A 7,468-nucleotide genomic window follows, 5' to 3' on the forward strand; every position below is an offset into this window, starting at 1 on the left:
ATATAGTGTTAGAACATACACTATGCACGTTGAAATTATATTTCATCCACTAACGGTAGCGAACCGTCTGAATGAGGGTTCGTTAAACCCGTATGGCCACACAACATAATCACTCGCTTACACTTACACCCTGCAAGTGGAACTAATGATAATTGGATTGAGGACTTTTGTTCTAACTCGCCTGTATCTTTGTATTCGTATTTGTGTTCAAAGTATAAAAGTATGAAAAGTATATATACATGTGAAATGTATATAAGTATGTAATGTATATGTTTCTCAGCCCACGATTTAAAAGAATAAAAGTATTTGCAAAGGTGGGACTATGATCTCACCTCGAGTGCACGAGTATAAAAGTACTTCACAAAGTAACGTATGCATGATAGTTGCTTAGCCTTGACCTAAACAAATAAGTTGTATCAATTAACCGGTTACGACACAAGGTCGGGTGAAATGTGTTCAATTAGTCCTATGGCTCGTTACGACTCGATTAAATATAGCATGTGAATCAATTTGTCAAGTTTCATACAAGAATCACGTATAAAAGCATGTTAGAACGATTGCATAAAAGTTTGGTTAAGTTTGACTAAAAGTCAAACTTGGTCAAAGTCAACGAAAAAGTCAACATGTTCGGGTCGGACCCCGGACTATTTTTCTATGCTAATTATTCATATACAAGTATATTAAAACAAGTTTCATGTGAATCGGAGGTCGATAGCTAGTCAAACATTTCGCGTGAAATGCGCCAAACAAAGCAGAATCTGGCCAGGCCAATCCGCGCGCCGCGCGGGGATGGGGCGCGCCGCGCCACCATCTGGGCAGACACTTTTCTGTTTTTCAAAGTATGCACGAACCAAAACATTTTCCAACCCAACTCTTGACCCGCAAACACTTATAATGCCTATCATATATCGTCGAAAAGGTATTTTGACGAGGAATACAACTAACCACATATCATCAATCAAAAACATCATTTTCAACAACCGATTTCTCGTCAAGTGATCAATAAAAGTCTATTTTCAAATTTTCAAGTTCCTCAAATGCATTTTGAGTTTCGGGAATCCAATTCTCACATATGATATGCCGTTTTGAAGGTAATGAAGCATACATTACAACTAAACACTAACAATTAACATTCCATGGCATTCAAGCATCCAAAAATTCATGTCAAGAACTATCAAACCCTAGTCAAACATCTCAAAATCAATAATCATGCTTTTGAAGTTTTCTTAATCAACCTACACATCAAATTGAAGCTAATGATGCTAGTAACACATTTAATACATGAACTTTAACAATTAAACAACATTTAATCATCCAAAATCAAAGATTAAGCACACCCATTTCAAAGTTCATACTAGTTACTCCAAATCAACAAATCGAGCAAACAAAACATATATTCATATTATACACGAGCCATAGACACTAACTAACACAATTTCAAGTCAAAAACACGAATTTAAAGAAAATTAGTGATTTTAGAAAGTTACCCAAAATGGATGAAATTGGTACCAAATCGAAGAGGATGATGAGAGAATCACGAATATGTAATTTGTTTTGAAGTTTGCTTCCCGATCCGGATTTAGATGATGATTTATGTTTGTGTTCTTGAGAGAAAAAAAAGAAAGAAAGAAAAAAAAAAGAAAAAGAAATGGATGAATGAGTGGGTGGAGGTGGTGAGTGGTTGACTAGTCAACTACTAGCCACCTCTTTGGTCAAGTGGCGGAACTAGTCCCTCAAGTTTCAGAGCGGGTGCGGGAATAAGCCAAGCGAATATTTTAAAAAAAACGCTCGAGTAAACGGGTGACGTTAAAATTAAATAACGGGATTATTATGAACGTTACTCAACGGAACTATTAATTTAAATACGAAAGATTTTATATAAAAAAAGACGGCGTTAAAATAAATTTAACCGAAAAATGCGGGATGTTACATTATCCACACCTCAAAAGAAATTTCGTTCCGAAATTTAGTTGGAAGTAGTAGTTGTTGAATCTTCCTCGAGGTCTTGCGTTGTAAAAATTTACGAATAAGTGAAGGTACGTCTTTGGGCATTTCAACGAACTTGAAGGTCGGGGTCGTATGTTGTTTGAAGGTTTTTGTTTCACGATTCATGGTTTCAACCGGTTCTCCTAGGAGGTGGAGTTTATCGTTGATAGTAAGTTCATCGAAGAGGATAACAAGTTCTTGTTTCGCAAGACACGCCTTTAAGTTTGATACGTAGAATTTAGGATGAACGGAGACTCGAATGAGTTGAAAAATCTAAACGGCTAGTAACGGGTCCAAAACGCCCCAGGATTTTAAAAGGACTAAAAATATCGCGGATTTAGCTATCTACGTTTCCCGAAACGGATTACACCTTTTCAAGGTGCGACTTTAACGTTACGCGGTTACCCACTTGGAATTCGAGAGGTTCACGTCTAACATCGGCATAGTTCTTTTGGCGACTACGATCCGCCTTGAGCCTTTCTTGGAATTGAAAAATTTTCCGGTTGTTTCATGAATGATTTCGGGTCCGGTGGTTCGCTTGTCACCTACTTCGGTTCAAAAAATTAAGAAAACGACGATTACGGCTATACGGGTCCTCGAAAAGTGTGACGTTAAGACTTGAATGATAACCATCGTTGTAAGAGAATTTGGTTAAAGGCAAAGACTTTTCCCAAGTATATTTGAAGTCGATAACACAAATTCGTATTATGGTTCCCCAGGTTCAAATCGTACATTTGCTTTATTCGTCGATGCGTGGATGACACGCAGTACTTATGTCTAAAAGTGGTCCCGAGGCTTTTTGTAAGGCACTCCGAAATCTAGAAGTGAAACGAGGATCTCGATCCGAAACGAGGTACAGTTCTTTTAAGATACGTTTGAACAAGCTTGTTAGGACCTGAAAACGTTTGTTAGAAAAAGTTTCTGTTTTCTCAAAAATTTCGCGTCGCGGAAGATTTATCGGTTTTCGAAAACGTTCGTTAGGGCTATTCACCCTGCAGTGAATACTAGTATAACGTGAAGAGTCTCTCTCAATTGAGAATGTAGAATAAAGATTTCCTTATACGGAAGTACGAGTGTAATGCGAGAGAAGTTTCCGCCTCGATGCGAGCATAACGAGTAAATTGTAGTTAGTCAATAAGACTGTGCGAGGACGAGATAGTATACACGCGTAACATACGGTTGAAGTTGAAAGGAATCGGTAATTCATTCGGAAGCATAAGTATAGTTCGACAAAAATCGAAGGTGTGTCCCCGGTATGGTTGTTATCAATATTCTCGGAGTTTTCAGATGTCCAACATGAATAGATGAAGTCATGTACATGGCTCATGGTGGTGTTTAGGTTGATCGAGTCTAACCACCATCACGTGTCACTAGAACTTTGGTATGTCTTACCGTAATATAACCACGTTGATCGAGTGTCGTTATATTACGCTAACTCATACTTCCATTCCCACATCACTCTATAGATTCAAGTTCGTGTAATCGTGAAGTTTAAAATAAACAAAGTGTAACGACGTCTCTAACGTGACTCGTATTGAATCGAAAGAATTAGTGCAACTATAAAGAAGCGTTCCCCGAGGGAAGTGTATAAATGATTGTTCACGTCAATGTGGTTCGAGTCAGACAATAAGGTATTCAGGTATGAAAAGAGTAACGAGTCATGATAACGAGTAGCACGCAACCGTAGTGATAAATGTTGATGACGATACTCACCTAGAGTAGTGATGGTAGTAACACCAAAAAGTAGATAGTAAGAAACACCAGTGGGAAACCGATAGTAAGTTGAAACGGTGGCAAATAACAATCCGGGAGACAGAGTTCCCGAACAAGTGTGACTAATGAAGTCGTCGTCATCCATACGTGTATGAATCATGAATTTACGTGTGTTACCAAAAAGTGGCGGAATACGAGTTCGTATGATGAAGGTTGGGTACCATTAAAAAGTTTGCCTAAGAATGATTCAAGTATAATGCACAAGTAGTCAAGTAAGTGCTATCTATAGCAAATGTATGTCAGAATGCAAATGCTAACTATCCGGTTGTAGTCTAGACTCACTAATGCATCCTAACGACTCTGTTAGACACACTAATGCACGTCCTAGTTCCCTACACCAAAACCGTTATTGACGGCGCCGTTAACTTAGGTCCCGTTGCGTGGTCGTAGTCCCTATATGAGACTCGTTTGACCAAAATTATGTCGCATTCATTTGAAAGGTACAATACTTGCAAGTTTAGTTTACAAAACCGTTCGACAACAAGTCTAAGTTTACAAAAGTCATAAAGTATAAATGAAATAACTTGGGACATAATTAGTTTCAAAACACAGTTGCTGTAAATAGCGTAAGTATGTAAACAAAAGTTTGAATCCAAAAGTGCTATCCCTAGCGTATGCATGCATGGTTGACTCCAATCAAGTAATCAAAGAGTGCGGAAGCATGTATCAAGTAGCCAAGTATGAACCTGAGAAAACATGTAGAAAACTGTCAATGAAAAACGTTGGTGAGATCATAAATGTATTTGTAAAAGTATGTTTTTGAATCACAAGGTTTAGTATCAAGGCGTATACATCTCTAAAGATGTGTTTGTAAACCATAAGATTTAGTATAAAGTGAATATCAAGCGTATACATCCCAAAAGATGTTGTCTGTATCACGAGCACCCAATTACCAAAACTTAACTGAATCTTCCCTCTGAATTTTGAATATAGTGTTAGAACATACACTATGCACGTTGAAATTATATTTCATCCACTAACGGTAGCGAACCGTCTGAATGAGGGTTCGTTAAACCCGTATGGCCACACAACATAATCACTCGCTTACACTTACACCCTGCAAGTGGAACTAATGATAATTGGATTGAGGACTTTTGTTCTAACTCGCCTGTATCTTTGTATTCGTATTTGTGTTCAAAGTATAAAAGTATGAAAAGTATATATACATGTGAAATGTATATAAGTATGTAATGTATATGTTTCTCAGCCCACGATTTAAAAGAATAAAAGTATTTGCAAAGGTGGGACTATGATCTCACCTCGAGTGCACGAGTATAAAAGTACTTCACAAAGTAACGTATGCATGATAGTTGCTTAGCCTTGACCTAAACAAATAAGTTGTATCAATTAACCGGTTACGACACAAGGTCGGGTGAAATGTGTTCAATTAGTCCTATGGCTCGTTACGACTCGATTAAATATAGCATGTGAATCAATTTGTCAAGTTTCATACAAGAATCACGTATAAAAGCATGTTAGAACGATTGCATAAAAGTTTGGTTAAGTTTGACTAAAAGTCAAACTTGGTCAAAGTCAACGAAAAAGTCAACATGTTCGGGTCGGACCCCGGACTATTTTTCTATGCTAATTATTCATATACAAGTATATTAAAACAAGTTTCATGTGAATCGGAGGTCGATAGCTAGTCAAACATTTCGCGTGAAATGCGCCAAACAAAGCAGAATCTGGCCAGGCCAATCCGCGCGCCGCGCGGGGATGGGGCGCGCCGCGCCACCATCTGGGCAGACACTTTTCTGTTTTTCAAAGTATGCACGAACCAAAACATTTTCCAACCCAACTCTTGACCCGCAAACACTTATAATGCCTATCATATATCGTCGAAAAGGTATTTTGACGAGGAATACAACTAACCACATATCATCAATCAAAAACATCATTTTCAACAACCGATTTCTCGTCAAGTGATCAATAAAAGTCTATTTTCAAATTTTCAAGTTCCTCAAATGCATTTTGAGTTTCGGGAATCCAATTCTCACATATGATATGCCGTTTTGAAGGTAATGAAGCATACATTACAACTAAACACTAACAATTAACATTTCATGGCATTCAAGCATCCAAAAATTCATGTCAAGAACTATCAAACCCTAGTCAAACATCTCAAAATCAATAATCATGCTTTTGAAGTTTTCTTAATCAACCTACACATCAAATTGAAGCTAATGATGCTAGTAACACATTTAATACATGAACTTTAACAATTAAACAACATTTAATCATCCAAAATCAAAGATTAAGCACACCCATTTCAAAGTTCATACTAGTTACTCCAAATCAACAAATCGAGCAAACAAAACATATATTCATATTATACACGAGCCATAGACACTAACTAACACAATTTCAAGTCAAAAACACGAATTTAAAGAAAATTAGTGATTTTAGAAAGTTACCCAAAATTGATGAAATTGGTACCAAATCGAAGAGGATGATGAGAGAATCACGAATATGTAATTTGTTTTGAAGTTTGCTTCCCGATCCGGATTTAGATGATGATTTATGTTTGTGTTCTTGAGAGAAAAAAAAGAAAGAAAGAAAAAAAAGAAAAGAAATGGATGAATGAGTGGGTGGAGGTGGTGAGTGGTTGACTAGTCAACTACTAGCCACCTCTTTGGTCAAGTGGCGGAACTAGTCCCTCAAGTTTCAGAGCGGGTGCGGGAATAAGCCAAGCGAATATTTTAAAAAAAAACGCTCGAGTAAACGGGTGACGTTAAAATTAAATAACGGGATTATTATGAACGTTACTCAACGGAACTATTAATTTAAATACGAAAGATTTTATATAAAAAAAAAGACGGCGTTAAAATAAATTTAACCAAAAAACGCGGGATGTTACATTATTGTAACACCCGTGTTACATCCGTCCCACATCGGTTGGAGAGGGGAACGAAGTATGCCTTATAAGGGTGTGGAGACCTTTCCTAGCATGACGCGTTTTGGGACCACAAGCGCAGCAGATTTCATGAGAACTCTGCAGTTAAGCGTGCTCAGGCGAGAGCACTACCAGGATGGGTGACCTCCTGGGAAAGTGCTCGTCGTGTGTGGTTGCCAAGAAAAATCCGTGCGCCTACGGGCAAAGCGGACAATATCATGCTACGGGGAACGTTTACCTGGGTCGTTACAGATGGTATCAGAGCCAGGCCCCGGACCAAACGTGCACAGCGAGGACGCTGTGTCCCATTAGGGGGGAGGATTGTAACACCCGTGTTACATCCGTCCCACATCGGTTGGAGAGGGGAACGAAGCATGCCTTATAAGGGTGTGGAGACCTTTCCTAGCATGACGCGTTTTGGGACCACAAGCGCAGCAGATTTCATGAGAACTCTGCAGTTAAGCGTGCTCAGGCGAGAGCACTACCAGGATGGGTGACCTCCTGGGAAAGTGCTCGTCGTGTGTGGTTGCCAAGAAAAATCCGTGCGCCTACGGGCAAAGCGGACAATATCATGCTACGGGGAACGTTTACCTGGGATGTTACATTATGATATGTGAATCATCATGTTCCATTTAGAAACTCAGCATGACTTATTGTAATATAATCACGTTGATCAAGTGTCATTATATTATACTAACTCATGCTTCGGTTCCGAACATTACTTCAATAACATTCATATTTTAAGCTCGATAGTTTACAGAATATAGAAACTAATAGTTTCTATATGATGTAACACTGATAGCACGAAGAGATTAA

Source organism: Rutidosis leptorrhynchoides, chromosome 4 (assembly GCF_046630445.1).
Source record: "Rutidosis leptorrhynchoides isolate AG116_Rl617_1_P2 chromosome 4, CSIRO_AGI_Rlap_v1, whole genome shotgun sequence".
Taxonomy (NCBI): domain Eukaryota; kingdom Viridiplantae; phylum Streptophyta; class Magnoliopsida; order Asterales; family Asteraceae; genus Rutidosis; species Rutidosis leptorrhynchoides.